This window comes from Heterodontus francisci, chromosome 20 (genome assembly GCF_036365525.1).
Source record: "Heterodontus francisci isolate sHetFra1 chromosome 20, sHetFra1.hap1, whole genome shotgun sequence".
Lineage (NCBI taxonomy): Eukaryota > Metazoa > Chordata > Chondrichthyes > Heterodontiformes > Heterodontidae > Heterodontus > Heterodontus francisci.
In genome coordinates, this window is record NC_090390.1 from 17,055,225 (window position 1) to 17,071,868 (window position 16,644).

Genomic DNA, 16,644 nt, shown 5'->3' on the forward strand with positions numbered 1-16,644 from the left:
TCAGGTCTAAGCTCTGCAGTCCTTACACATCCAGTTCTGAATGGTGGTGGACAATTAACTAACTAACTGGAGGAGATAGCTCCACAAATATCCCCTTCCGCAATGATGGGGGATCCCAGCACATCAGTGCAAAAGATAAGGCTGAAGCATTTGCAACAACCTTCAGCCAGAAGTGCCGAGTGAATGATCCATCTTGGCCTCCTCCTGAAGTCCCCAACACCACAAATGCCAGTCTTCACTCCGCGTGAAATCAAGAAATGACTGAAGGCACTGGATACTGCAAGGGCTATGGGCCCTGACAACATTCTGGCAACAGTACTGAAGACCTGTGCTCCAGAACTTGCCGCGCCTCTAGCCAAGCTGTTCCAGTACAGCTACAACACTGGCATCTATCCAGCAATGTGTACACAAAAAGCAGACCAACCCGGCCAATTACCAACCCATCAGTCGACTCTCAATCATCAGTAAAGTGAAGGAAGGTGTCATCAACAGTGCTATCAAGTGGCACTTGCTTAGCAATAACGTGCTCAATGACACTCAGTTTGGGTTCCGTCAGGGCCACTCAGCTCCTGACCTCATTACAGCCTTGGTTCAAACATGGATGAAAGAGCTGACCTCAGGAGATGAGATGACAGTGACTGTCCTTGAGATCATGGCAGCAGTCGACCGAGTATGGCATCAAGGACACCCTAGCAAAACTGGAATCAATGGGAATCAGAGGAAAACGATCCGCTGGTTGGAGTCATACCTAGCACAAAGGAAGATGGCTGTGGCTGTTGGAGGTCAATCATCTCAGTCCCAAGACATCACTGCAGGAGTTCCTCAGGGTAGTGGCCTAGGCCCAACCATCTTCAGCTGCTTCATCAATGACCGTCCTTCAATCATAAAGGTCAGAATTCGGGATGTTCACTGATGATTGCACAATGTTCAGCGCCATTCGCGACTCCTCAGATACTGAAGCAGTCCGTGTAGAAATGCAGAAAGACCTGGACAATATCCAGGCTTGGGCTGATAAGTGGCAAGTAACATTCGTGCCACACAAGTGCCAGGCAATGACCATCTCCAACAAGAGAGAATCTAACCATCTCCCCTTGACATTCAATGGCATTACGATTGCTGAATCCCCCACTATCAACATCCTGGGGGTTACCATTGACCAGAAGCTGAACTGGAGTACCCACATTAATACCATGGCTACAAGAACAGTTCAGAGGCGAGGAATCCTGCGGCGAGTAACTCAGCTCCTGACTCCCCAAAGTCTGTGCACTATCTACAAGGCACACGTCACTTGCCTGGATGTGTGCAGCTCCAACAGCACTCAAGAAGCTCGACACTATCCAGGACAAAGCAGCCCACTTCATTGGCACCCCATCCAAAAACATTCACTCCCTCTACCACCAACACGCAGTGGCAGCAGTGTGTACCATCTACAAGATGCAATGCAGCAACTCACCAAGGCTCCTTAGACAGCACCTTCCAAACTCGTGACCTCTATCACCTAGAAGGACAAGGGCAGCAGATGCATGGGAACACCACCACCTGCAAGTTCCTCTCCAAGCCACACGCCATCCTGATTTGGAACTATATCGCCGTTCCTTCACTGTCGTTGGGTCAAAATCCTGCAACTCTCCTGTACCTACCCCACATGGACTGCAGTGGTTCAAAAGGCAGCTCACCACCGCCTTCTCAAGGGCAATTAGGGACGGGCAATAAATGCTGGCCTAGCCGGCGATGCCCACATCCCATGCACGAATAAAAAAAACAGAGGAAACTCGCATTGGAATTTGAGGGGGAAGAGAGGGAAAAAGAGAGGGAAAAAGAAAGAACTTTCCAGAAGGTGAAGGAGGAAAGAGAGTTAAGGTGGCTTGAATTAACTAGGGAGCGAAACCATAACCCCAGTGAAAGCATGGCTAGCGAGGAAGCTACGGCTAGCGAGGAAGCTACCCCTAGCTCAGGGCTGTGTGCTGAGCTCTTAAAATTCTTCCAGTTGATTCCAAAGTTTAATGAGGAGAGATGTGGAAGCATTTTTTGTGACTGTTGAAAAGTTTGCAAGACAGTTGAAATGGCTGGCTGACAGCTGGACTTTGTTGTTGCAAAGCAAGCTAACAGGAAAAGTCCGTGAGGTTTTTTCACTGTTGTCGGATGAGAGTTCATCAGATTATGAGTTGACTAAAAATGCTATCCTCGGAGTATTTGAGCTAGTACCGGAAGCGTACCACCAGAAATTCCAAACCCTCCGGAAGCAGCCTGACCAAACTTACCTCGCATTTCAAAGAGGTAAGCAGCTTGCTTTTGACCAGTGGCTTAGGGCACTTAAGGTACGGCCCATATATGAAAACCTCGGAGCAGTGATTCTTCGAGGAGTTTAAAAACTCACTTCCCCTTTCTATTAAAACCCATGTAGAAGAACAAAAGGTTCATAGAGCCAGGCAGCTCGCAGTTCTGGTTGATGAATTTAGTCTCATATATAGGTACTTACCCCAAGGGAAACCGCTCACTCGTCACCCCCACAACCCCAAAAAGAATAAAAGGTGGGAGGTTGAAAGGAGCCCGAACAGCTCTGGGTGAGAAAAGAAAGCTAGACACACAAGCCAAAAAAGATGGTGCTGAAAGGAGTGAGACCCAAACACCTGTATGTTTCCACTATAACAAGGCAGATCACCTCCGAGCTGACTGCTGGAAATTATGGGGAAAACCTGTAGGATTAATCAGGGCACACCGGATCAGTGCAATAGAAGGGGCCCTGATGGAAAGCACAGCAGACTAGGCTGTGGCTTTAACTGCAACAGCAGTAAGACCCAATAAACTTACTGCTGTGAGTGCGGGAAAAGTTAACAAAATCCCTGAAGGTTATGAGGATTTTGTATCCTAAGGGAAAGTAACCCCATATCCCTTGAGTGAGGCAAGCAAGCCCATCATCATACTCAGGGATACAGGTGCCACCAGATCACTTCTGCTGGGAAAAGGCATGATCTTTCCCCCAGAGAGTGCAGTGAATGCAAGAGTGTTAGTGAATAGTATAAGAGGACGGAGTATGCCTATACCTTTAAATCGGGTGCACTTGGAGTGTGACCTAGTTTTGGGACCAGTGACAGTGGGGATTGTCCCTCAGTTGCCTGTGGAAGGGATCAGCCTGCTCCTGGGTAATGAACTGGCCGGGCGAAGGTGGTAGCTTCCCCAGTAGTGGTAGAGAGACCAAAGGAGGTCAGAAAGACAGGGCAGTTGCAGGAGATAGTCCCCAGCATTTCCCCTGACTGTGTGGTGACTCGGTCCACGGCCAAACCAGCTCCATCAGAGGTGGCTGAACTGGCACTGCAGACAGATGACCCTACTGTCTGGTTATCTGAACCCGTCTTTGGGAAGTTAGAGGACCCATATAATGGGTTAAACAGATCTTCCCTAGTTAAGGCTCAACAAGCCGACCCAGTATTAAAGAAGCTGTTAGCACAGCCTGTCCAAATTGAAACTGAAGCAGAGGGAGTCCCTGAGTGCTACTATTTAAAGAATGAGGTGCTGATTAGGAAGTGGAGACCTCCTCACAGACCTGCGGACAAACAGTGGACAGTGGTTCACCAGATAGTGGTCCGCTTAGGTACCGTAAGGAAATATTAAGAATGGCCCACAAGCTTCCAATGGCTGGACATGTCGGTGTATGAAAAACCAAAGCCTCGTTTTGACTGGCCAAAACTCCACAAAGATGTGGTGGAGTTCTGTAAAACTTGCCACACATGCCAGGTTGTGGGAAAGCCCCAATCTGCAGTAAAACCTGCACTCCTCATTCCCATACTGGCTTTTGGGGAACTGTCCAGCAAAGTGCTGGTGGATAGTGAGAGGCCTGTGCTGAAAACAAAAGAGGACAGACAAGCACAGGTCTGTCAGAAAGTTAGGGAGGAAAGGAATGAAGAGGGCAGTGAGGACAGGTTAAAGGAGGGCCCAGGGAATTCCCAAATGGAACGCGCTACTGTCTGGTTAGCCAACTCTGAAATATCGGAAAGATTTGATCCCACACTCTCCTAAGTAAATACAGGCCAAAGAAGCATCCTACCAAGGCTGCTAAAAACATTTACAGAAACCTGCAGGGACAAGAAAGGTTCCCAAAAGGGCAAACCAACTGTGAAGGTGATGCCTCACCTAGTCAAAGTACTGCAGGGGAGTGCAGTGGAAGCTGGATAGATACCTGCAAGCAGGAATGTCCCAGAGAACATGGGGATGATTAGCAAAGTGAGCCTCTCCGCAGTAAAGGGAAAAGGGAAAGAAAAATGCCCTAAAGTGAGCAGCACTTGTATGACTCGCCAGAAAACTAAAAACGAGGTCAGGGTGGATCTACCCACTGAAGAACCCAATGATCAGGGCCCAAGCCTAAAGCTAATCAAAACCAACAATTTCACTTCAGAATGCAGCAAGAACAAGGGCGCAGAGGAAGTCTCAGATACTTCTCAGGGCTTAAAACCAATTTATTGCCCACTACCACTATAGGGAGAACAATTATCAAGGTACTGGAACCTAAATGGTTAAAGCCATATGTTGCAAAAACAGCAGTTGATGGGTTAAAGCTTGTACATACAGAAGAACCTGCCTGAGCCAATCATGGAAATTTGCAGATCCCCAGCTTCCCCAACAACCACATGTTTAATGAGATGCACCTCTCCAAGATATTACAAATCTATACTAAAGAAACTTTAAACCCATTTGACAACACATGACTATCCCAGATAAAACTAGGAAAAAAGGAAATTAAATCAGCATTGCTGTTGCAGAGAATAACCAGCTGCAACAATTCTAAGATTAATAGTGAATTTGGGGAGAGATTGAGAATGAATGTATGTTTTTCTCTTTTTCTTTCCACCCCTTTAATGAAATGCTCCCATCATCGTATTTCATTCTGTGTGGTACAGCTGTGTCAGGAATAAACCTATATGCCAAATGGGAAATATTAATTTCATTGTTTCAAAACTTACATTTTAATGGGAAAAAAACCTACAATAACTTTTAAAAAACTAGCAGCCAAGATGGCCATTGCAATTTACATTTGAAACACCAGAAGATTGAACTGGAGACAAAAAGTCTAATAAGAAGCCCAGCCAGAACAATGCTTTGGCTAATATAATATAAAATAAAAACAAGAAATGCTTCGTGCATTCAGATACAAAGCTTTTAAGTTTGTCCTATTATCAAATTTCCCTACTCTTTTATGATTCCTTGGTGCAATATAATGTTCACACGTTCTGTCCCTACCTTTTATTTTTTGGTAACAATCAGCCTCATCACTAACCTGCACTCCTATCTTCTCCTTTAACTTTGACTTCCTAATTTTCCATGCAACTGAATCCCCCCCCCACTATTTAGTTTAAGGCCCTATCTACAGCGCTAGTTATGCGATTTGCCAGGACTCTGGTCCCAGCATGATTCAGGTGGTGCCCGTCCCATTGGAACAGCTCCCTCCTTCCCCAGTACTGGTGCCAATGTCCCATGAATTCGAACCCATTTTTCTCCCACACCAATCTTTGAGCCATGTATTTACCTCTTTAATCTTATTGACCCTGTGCCAATTAGCTCATGGCTCAGCTAGTAATCCGGAGATTATTACCAGATGAGGGCTGCAGAGGAATTTGCACATGGGAATTTGGTGCAGAGGGGGAAAGAGATGCTCCTTTACCTATCTTTTATAGACTCCAGCAGCTGGTGAATCTTCTTCCTTTGATTCCTCGGTAGGTAATTGGTTGGTGAGTATTTTATCATTTATCCTTCAAAACTCAGGTAACTTTAGAAATTGTAAGGTTTTTATTTGGTAATACTAGTTAAGTTTAGTAGATTAGGAAACAACAAGAGAGTTAATTAAGAAAGTGATTAAGTAATTAAAGTGAATTAACTAATAGCATAAGTAACAATGGCAGGACAGGTGTTAGGTTGCAGCTGTGGTATGTGGGAGCTTTTGCATGCCAATGTGATTCAGGGCAACCACGTCTGCAGAAAGTATAAGCAGCTAGAGGAATTCCAGATCTGGATTATTGATCTGGAAGCTGAACTGCAAACACTGTACAACATAAGGGAGGGGGAGAAATACCATGACATTTTGTTCCAGAAGACGGTCACACCTCTTAGAACAAGGTCATCTGTTTTGGTCAGCAGTGAGGATGAGGAGTATGTGACCATGAGTGAGGCAGGTAAAGGGACCAAGCAGACAGTAGTGGAGGAGCCTCAGACTTTGCAATTGTCAAACAGGTTTGAGGTGCTCTCAACCTGTGTGGATGAAAGTGAGGTCTGCAGGTGGATGAGCATACTGGCCATGGCACTGTGGTACAGGAAGCCATTCAAGTGGGGGGAGCAAAAAGGAATGTAGTTGTAGTAGGGGATAGTATAGTGAGGGGGATTGACACTGTTCTGTGCAGCCGAGAGTGTGAGTACAGAAGGTTGTGTTGCCTATCTGGTGCCAGGGTTTGGGACATCTGCTCAGGGCTGGACAGGAACTTGGAGTGGGAGGGGAAGGATTCAGTTATCATGGTCCATGCAGGCACCAATGACCTAGGTAGGGCTAGGAAAGAGGTTCTGCTTAGACAGTGTGAGGAGCCAGGCACTAAACTAAAGAGCAGAACCTCAAGGGTAATAATCTCTGGATTATTACCTGAGGCATGTGCCAATTGGCAGAGGGCAGATAAGATTAGTGAAATGAATACATGGCTCAAAGACTGGTGTGGGAGAAGTGGGTTTCACTTCGTGGGGCACTGGCACCAGTACTGGAAAAAGTGGGGGCTGTACTGTTGGGACGGTCTGCACCTGAACCATGCTGGGACCAGTGTTCAAGCAAACTGTATAACTAGGGAAGTAGAGAGGGCTTTAAACTAAACAAGGGGGGGTGAGGGATCAAGCCTGGATAGACGTAGTAAACCAAGGGGTAGAGTCAAGGCAGGAGAGCAGAATAGTAATATGGGAAATAAAGGACAGAGAATGGCAGGAAGGGACAGAGAGAAAAAATCTAATAAAACACCAACAATCGAGACTAGATGTTACAAAGATAACAAAGACAAAACTAAAGGCTCTGTATCTGAATGCATGTAGCATTCACAACAAAGTAGATGAACTGATAGCGCACATCAAAGTAAATAAATATGATTCTGATAACCATTACAGAGATGTGGCTGCAGGATGACAAGGATTGGGTCCTGAATATTGAGGGGTATATAATGTTCAAGAAGAATAGGAAGCTAGGTAAAGGTGAAGGCGTAGCACTCTTAATCAAGGATGGCATTAGTGCAACAGTTAGAGATGACCTTGCTTCAGGAGATCAGGATGTAGAATCAGTTTGGGTGGAGATGAAGCATAGTAGATGAAAGAAGTCACTAGTGGGAGTGATCTACAGGCCCCCTAACAGTAACCATAATGTAAGACGACATATACAAGAAGAAATATTGGGTGCTGCGATAAAGGGATAACAGTAATCATGGGTGATTTTAATCTAAATATAAACTGGAAAAATCAGATTGGCAATAGTAACCTGGATGAGGAGTTCATAGAATGCTTTCGAGATAGTTTCTTAGAGCAGAATGTTCTGGAACCAACCAGAGATCAGGTTATATTAGACTTGGTATTGTGGAATGTGACATAATTAATTAAGGACCTTGAAGTAAAGGCATCTCTAGGTAGCAGCGACCACAATATGATTGAACTTTACATCCAGTTTGAAGGAGAGAAGAGTGAGACTAAGACTAGTATTTTAAACTCAAATGAGGGCAACTACGTGGGCATCAAAGCTGAGCTAACTGAAGTGAACTGGGTTACTAGGCTAGGAGAAAGATCAATAGAGAAGCAGTGGCAGACATTCAAGGGGATATTTCAGAATACTCAGGATAAGTATATTCCTGCTATAAAGAAAAATTCTCATTCTAACACACCATCCGTGGTTAACTAAAGAAGTTAAAGAAAGCATCAAACTTAAGGAAAGGACATATAATTGTGCAAAGATGAGTGGCAGGTCAGATGATTGGTAGGTCAGATGATTGGTCAGAATATAAAGAATGGAAGTGAATGACTAAAAAGGTTAATCAGGAGAAAGAAATTAGAGTATGAGAGGAAGCTAGCTAGAAATGTAAAAACAGATAGCAAGAGTTTCTACAGGTATTTAAAAAGGAAAAAAGTAAGTAAAGTGAGTGTTAGTCCTCTGGAGAGTAAAAATGGGGAGTCAATAATAGTAGATAATAAGGAAATGGCAGATGAAATGAACAAATATTTTGCTTCTGTCTTCACTATAAAGGATACAAAAAACATTCCAGTAATAGCTGGAAGTGGAAGGAAGAGAGGAACTTGGTGAAATTACAATTATCAGGGAAGTGGTACTGACCAAGCTGACAGAGCTGCGGGCTGACAAGTCCCCAGTCCTAATGGGCTTCATCCTAGGGTCTTAAAGGAGGTGGCTAATGAGGTAGTAGATGTGTTGGTGTTAATTTTTCAAAATTCACTAGTTTCTGGAAATGTTTCATCAGACTGGAAAATAGCAAATATAACCCCTCTATTCAAGAAGGTGGGGAGGCAGAAAACCAGTAACTAAAGGCCAATTAGCTTGACGTCTGTCCTGAGGAAGGTGTTAGAATTTATCATTAAGGAGCCTATAGCTGGGCACTTAGAAAAACTGAAGGCAATCGGGAATAGCCAGCATGGTTTTGTGAAAGGGAGACCATGTTTAACCAATTTTTTGGAGTTCTTTGAAGGAATAACATGTGCCATGGATAAAGGGGAACCCATTGACGTACTGTACTTGGATTTCCAGAAGGTATTTGACAAGGTGCCACATAAAAGATTATTGCGCAAAGTAGGAGTTCATGGTGTAGTGGGTAACATACTAGCATGGATAGAAGATTGGCTGGCTGGCGGGAAACAGAGTATGCATAAATGGGTCCTTTTCTGATTGGCAGGATGTGACAAGTGGAGTCCTGCAGGGGTCTGTGCTGGGGCCTCAACTTTTTACAATTTATATCAATGACTTAGATGAGGTGAGCGATGGCATGGTAGCCAAATTTGCAGATGACACAAAGATAGGTAGGAAAGTATGTTGTGAAGAGGACATAGAAGCTTGCAGACCGAGATAGATAGGTTAAGTGAGTGGGCAAAAATCTGGCAGATGGAGTATAATGTGGGAAAATGTGAAGTTGTTCACTTTGGAAGGAAGAATAAAAAAGCAGAGTATTACTTAAATGGAGATCTAGATGTTCTCATGCAAGAGTCACAAAAAGTTAGTAGACAGGTACAGCAAGTAATAAAGAAGGCTAATGGAATGCTATCCTTTATTACGAGAGGAATTGAAAATAAAAGTAAGGATGTTACGCTTCAGTTATATAGGGCATTGGTGAGACCACATCTCGAATACTGTGTGCAGTTTTGGTCTCCTTATTTAAGGAAGGATGGGAATGCTTTGGAGGCGGTTCAGAGGAGGTTTACTAGATTGATACCTGGAATGAGTGGTTGTCTTATGAGGAAAAGTTGGACAGACTGGGATTGTTTTCACTGGAGTTTAGAAGAGTGAGGGGAGACTTGATTGAAGTATATATGATCCTGAACGGTCTTGACAAGGTGGATGGGGAAAAGATGTGGAAAAGATGTTTCCTCTTATGGGGGACTCCAGAACTAGGGGGAACTATTTGTAAAATTAGAGGTCACCCTTTAGGACAGAGATAAGGAGAAATTTTTTTCTCTGAGGGTGTGAGACTTTGGAACTCTCTGCCTCAGAAGGTGGTGGAGGCAGGGCCATTGAATAATTTTAAGGTGAGGGTAGATAGATTCTTCGGGGTTATGAAGAAGGGTCACTGACCCGAAACGTTAACTCTGCTTCTCTTTTCACAGATGCTGCCAGACCTGCTGAGTGGTTCCAGCATTTCTTGTTTTTATTTATTATTATTGTAGATAGATTCTTGTTAGGCAAGGGAATCAAAGGTTATCGGGGTAGATGGGAGTGTGGAATTCGAGACACAAACAGATCAGCCATGATCTTATTGAATGGCGGAGCAGGTTAGAGGGGCCGATTGGCCTACTTCTGCTGCTAATACATATGTTCGCATGCTGAGACTGCTGAGCTGCTGGCCCTCCGATTGGCATCTCAGCAGCGCCACCAGGAGCAGTGGCCACTGCTGGAACTGCACATGGAAGACAGGACGCAATGGAAGCAGGCCGCCCTCCCTACCATGTAAGTGGGGTCAGGGGATGTTGGTGTCAGTCAGGCATGCCCCGACAAAAGGTTGGGGGCAGTGGGGGGGGGGGGGGGGGGGGGGTTGGAGAGGGTGAGGTGTGGTTGCCATGGGGGTGGCCATTGCCACCGGGGGGCCAGCCATGGACCACAGAGTGCCCACCCTGAGCCAGCAGAGAGGCCACTAGGGTTTACCAGGTAGTCTCCCCATGCAACAGAGTTCCCACCTGGGTAAAACACCAGCAGTGGTGGGAAGAGGCCCATAATTGGCCACTAAAGTGTCCTCCACCTTGCCCGCCGCTGCTAAAATGGCATGGCAGCAGGAAGATGTCAGGCACTCCACCCTGTCGTCCCTTGTCATTTTCTGGGAACCCCTGCCTCCCAGCCAGTCCCGGGGGCCGGAAAAATCTAGCCCATAGAAATTAAAAAGGTTTAATCTAATAATCATTACAGAGATGTGATTGCAAGGTGACCAGGGTTGGGAACTAAATATTCCAGGATAAAATGGAATAGAAGTAGGGGTAGCCCTGATAATAAAAGATGAAATAAAGACAGTAGAGGAAAAGGATCTTGTCTCAGAAAATCAAGAAGCAGAATCAGTTTAGGTGGAGCTAAAAACAGCAAGGGGCAGAAAGCATTGGTGGGAGTTGTTTATAGGCTCCCTAACAGTAGTTGTAGCAGAACAGATGGGAAACTGTTCAACCTATGCCGCCTTCAATTCAAAACCAAAATCACTCCAACCTCAGTTGTCAAGCTTCAGTATGCAGATGATACATGCATGTGCACTCACTCTGAAACTGAGCACCAGATCATTGTCAACTCCTTCTCCGAAGCATAAGAGAAAATGGGTCTTTTACTAAACACTCAGAAAATGAAGGTCCTCTTCCAACCAGCTCCCAGAGTACAACACCTCCCCCCATCAATCAAGACAATGGCAAGATCCTGGAAAATGTGGACCATTTTCCATATCTTGGGAGCCTCCTCTTGGCAAAGGCAGACATAGACATCAACGTCGCTTCCAATGTCCCAGCTCAGCCTTCGGCCGACTGAGGAAGAGCGCATTTGAGGATCAGGATCTCAAAGCTGAGACTAAGATCATGATTTACCAGGCAGCAGTGATCCCTGTGCTCCTACACGCTTTGGCGATCTGGTCAACCTACAGCAGGTACCTCTAAGCACTGGAGAAGTACCACCAGAGGTGCCTCTGCAAGATTCTCCAAATCTGGTGGCAGGAAAAGCAGTCCAACAGCAGCATCCTCTCCCAAGCCGACCTGCCAAGCATTGAGGTACTAATCATCCAAAACCAGCTCTGCTGGGAGGGACATGTTGTTTGCATGCCTGCACAGAACTTGGTTATGACAGGAAACATTCAGGAGGACAGTGGAAACGCTTTAGTGATGTTCTCAAAGCATCCCTGAAGAGATCAAACATCCCCGTCTACTCGTGGGACTCCTTGGCTTCTGATTGTCCGTGATGGAGAAAGCTCATTCAGGAAAGCATCGCACGCCTCAAGGGACTTCGTCAGGAACATATAGAGGCAGTCGTGGTGTTGGAGGGAGCGCACAAACCTCCAAACTACTCATCTACCTGACCCTTCATGTACCACCTGTCCCTCATGTGACAGAGTCTGCAGATCACACATTGGACTTATCAGCCATCTCCGAACCCATCAAACCAGAGTGGAAGCAAGTCATCCTCGATCCCGAGGGACTGCCTAAGAAGAAGAGGAGTTGTAGTATTGGGCAGGGTATAAATCAGGAAATTAGAGGTGCATGTAATAATGGTAATACAGTAATCATGGGTATTTAAATCTTCTTATACACTGGGAAACCAAATTTGCAGTAATACAGGGTAGTTTTCTAGATCAGTAGGGAACAGGGGAAAAGCCCCTGGAAAGGACGGCATTACCCCTGAAATAATCAAGAGTTCCAAGCCTGCTATACTCTCAGCACTCCATGAACTGCTTTGCCTGTGCTGGGATGAGGCAGCAGTACCACAGGACATGCACGATGCCAATATCATCACCCTCGATAAGAACAAGGGTGACCGCGGTGACTGCAACAACTACCGTGGAATCTCCCTGCTCAGCATAGTGGGGAAAGTCTTCGCTCGAGGCATTTTAAGCAGACTCCAGAAGCTGGATGAACGTGTCTACCCTGAGGCACAGTGTGGCTTTCGAGCAGAGAGATCCACCATTGACATGCTGTTCTCCCTTTGCCAGCTACAGGAGAAATGCCACAAACAACAGATGCCCCTCTACATTGCTTTCATAGATCTCACCAAAGCCTTTGACCTCGTCAGCAGACGTGGTCTCTTCAGACTACTAGCAAAGATCGGATGTCCACCAAAGCTACTAAGTATCATCACCTCATTCTATGACAATATGAAAGGCACAATTCAGCATAGCGGTGCCTCATCAGACCCCGTTCCTATCCTGAGTCGCATGAAACAGGGCTGTGTTCTCACACCTACACTGTTTGGGATCTTCTTCTCCCTGCTGCTCTCACATGCATTCAAGTCTTCAAAAGAAGGAATTTTCCTCCACACAAGATCAGATGGCAGGTTGTTCAACCTTGCCTATCTTAGAGTGAAGACCAAAGTACAGAAGGTCCTCATCAGGGAACTCCTCTTTGCTGACGATGCTGCATTAACATCCCACACAGAAGTATGTCTGCAGAGACTCATCGACAGGATTGCGGCTGCCTGCAACGAATTTGGCCTAATCATCAGCCTCAAGAAAACGAACACCATGAGACAGTTAATCAGAAATGCTCCAACCATCAATATTGGCCAGCAGGCTCTGGAAGTGGTTCAAGAGTTCACCTACCTAGGCTCAACTATCACCAGTAACCTGTCTCTCAATGCAGAATCAACAAGCGCGTGGGAAAGGTGTCCGCTGCTATGTCCAGACTGGCCAAGAGGGTGTGGGAAAATGGCGCACTGACACGGAACACAAAAGTCCGAGTGTTTCAAGCCTGTGTCCTCAGTACCTTGCTCTATGGCAGCGAGGCCTGGACAACGTATGTCAGCCAAGAGCGACGTCTCAACTCATTCCATCTTAGCTGTCTCCGGAGAATCCATGGCATCAGGTGGCAGGACCGTATCTCCAACACAGAAGTCCTCAAGGTGGCCAACATCCCCAGCACATACACCCTACTGAGTCAGCGGCGCTTGAGATGGTTTGGCCATGTGAGCCGCATGGAAGATGGCAGGATCTCCAAGGACGCATTGTACAGTGAGCTCGTCACTGGTATCAGACCCACCGGCCGACTTTAAAGTCGTTTGCAAATGCGACATGAAGTCCTCTGACATCGATCACAGGTCGTGGGAGTCAGTTGCCAGTGATCGCCAGAGCTGGCAGGCAGCCATAAAGGCAGGGCTAAAGAGTGGCGAGTCTAAGAGACTTAGCAGTTGGCAGGAAAAAAGATAGAAGTGCAAGGAGAGAGCCAACTGTGTAACAGCCCTGACAAACAATTTTTTCTGCAGCGTCTGTGGAAGAGTCTGTCACTCTAGAATTGGCCTTTACAGCCACACCAGGCGCTGCTCCACAAACCACTGACCACCTCATTGTCTCGAGACAAGGAGGCCAAAAAAGAAGATGAAGAAGAAGACGAAGAAGACGAAGAAGAAGACGACGAAGACGAAGAAGAAGAAGGAGGAACAGGCTATTTTGGATCTTGTATTGTGCAATGATAAAGAGTTAATTAATAATCTTGTATTAAAGGGGCCTCTAGGGAACAGTGACGATAATATGATCGCATTTTATATTGATTTGGAAGTGTTTTATATAAATACAAAACTAGAATCTAAACAAAGAAAACTATTTACTATGAAGGACGAGTCAGCTAAGGTAGATTGGGAAATGACATTAAAAGATATAACATTAGACAAGAAATAATACATGATTTGCACCAAATATACACTCCTTTAAGGTATAAAAAGCCCTTCAGAAAAAATGGTCCAACCGTGGCTAACCTAAGTGTTACGCTCATGGGAAGTGCAGTGACGGAAATACAAAAATAAACCAAAGAGTTACAAAAAATAGAACAATTTAAAAACACTGGTACACCTGCCTTCAACAAGATGGAAAACAAAGTCACATAACATATATCTTCTCCCGCACTGAAATACACGTTCAGCTGGAACTGAAAGTCATTAATCATTAACCCCATCTGTATTGAAATTAAACACCTCATCATACATGGATGTGAGCTATCCACAAAGTGAGCTAACAAAGGCACAAGTAGATGCTCCATCTCAAGCTACAATCACTGCAATTAAGTGTGAACATCCCTCATCTTATCAAAATGGGCTGAAATCAGAAGCTATTGTATAGTCCTTCAGGAACCGAAAACCTAAAGTCACATGGGCGATACTAACACTTTACCTTTAAAGGCAAACTTTTGAGAACAAAGGGAGTCATCAGTCATCAAGTCATCAGAACAGCAGTCTGAGATCTCCATCTACAGAGAGAACACCGAAAGCCATCTTAACTTCCAGCACAAGGCTGAGAGAGAGCAATCAATTCCAGCTAGGACAGCTGAACCTTGCTGAGTCGAGTTGGCAACCAACTGCAATACGGAAATAAAGGAATGCCTTTTGAACAACTCCTCCACCTGTGAACACTGAATTAAGAAATATCCCCACTGTCTTCAAACTAAAGTGTTGACTGTCAGAAGACTTCAACAACCCAGCAAGGACAAGACAACCAGCAAACTGCCCTGCAACTTTTAAAAAGTTACTTTCCAAGAGGGTCCCACAAGGTTTTGTTGAAAACTACAGGGGAAGCGGTGGCGTAGTGGTATTGTCATTGGACTAGTAACCCAGAGACCCAGGCTATTGCTCTGGGGACATGGGTTCGAATCCCACCACTACAGAAGGTGGGATTTGAATTCAATTAATAAAAAGAGCTGAACTCAAGAGGTGAGGTGAGAGTGATGCCCTTGACATCAAGGCAGTATTTGACCGAGTATGGCATCAAGGAGTCCAAGCACAGCTGAAATCAATGGGAATCAGGGGGAAAACTCTCCGCTGGTTGGAATCATACCAAGTGCATAGGAAGATGGTTGTTGGAGGTCAATCATCTCAGCTCCAGGACATTACTGCAGGAGTTCCTCAGGGTAGTGTCCTAGGCCCAACCATCTTCAGCTGCTTCATCAAAGACCTTCCCTCAATCATAAGGTCAGAAGTGGGGATGTTCGCAGATAACTGCACAATGTTCAGCACCATTCGTGATTCCTCAGACACTCAAGCAGTCCGTGTAGAAATGCAGCAAGACCTGGACAATATCCCGGTTTGGGCTGATAAGTGGTAAGTAACATTCATGCCACACAAGTGCCAGGCAACGACCATCTCCAAAAAGATAGAATCTAACCATCTCCTCTTGACATTCAATGGCATTATGATTGCTGAAACCCCCACTATCAGCACTGGGAGTTACCATTGACCAGAAACTGAACTGGAGTAGCCATATAAATTCTGTGGCGACTAGAGCAGGTCAGAGGCTAGGAATCCTGCGGCGAGTAACTCAGCTCCTGACTCCCCAATGCCTGTCCACCATCTACAAGGCACAAATCAGGAGTGTGATGGAATGCTCTCCACTTGCCTGGATGGCTGCAGCTCCAACAACACTCAAGAAGCTCAACATCATTGAGGACAAAGCACCCCTCATGATTGGCACCCCATCCACCACCTTCAACATTCACTTCCTCCACCACTGACGTACAGTGGCAGCAGTGTGTACCATCTACAAGATGCACTGCAGCAATGCAGCAAGGCTCCTTAGACAGCACCTTCCAAACCCACGACCTCTACCACCTCGAAGGACAAGGGCAGCAGATGCATGGGAACACCAACTGCCAGTTCCCTTCCAAGCCACACACCATCCTGGCTTGGAACTATATCGCTGTTGCTTCACTGTTGAAGAGTCAAATTCCTGGAACTCCCTTCCTAACAGCATTGTGGGTGTACCTACCCTACATGGACTGCAGCGGTTCAAGAAGGCAGCTCACCACCACCTTCTCAATGGCAATTAGGGATGGGCAATAGATGCTGTCCTAGCCAGCGATGCCAACAATGAAGAAATAAAAAAAGACTTTTGCACCTTTGAACTCTTCCTGCCTCTTACCTTATATTCTATCTATCTTTTCTTGAATGTGTACTTGAATGCATGTGTAGGTGGTGTGATTATGTCGGTTGATTATTGTTTAATAAATATTTAATCTACTGCTTTAAAGACACAAGAAAACTTGTCACTATGTTTATTTGGCCAACAAAACACAGGGGCTGAAACATTAGTTTAAACAAAAACACAATCTGTGGTCAGTTGGGAGGTGAAAAGTGGAAACCAGCCACACCATTTCCCACCTGTCCATAACATGAGGAATTAAGGATAGTATTAAATCAAAGGAAGAAGCGTATAATGTTGCCAAAAAGAATTGTTAGCCTGAGGATTGAGAGCATTTTAGAACTCA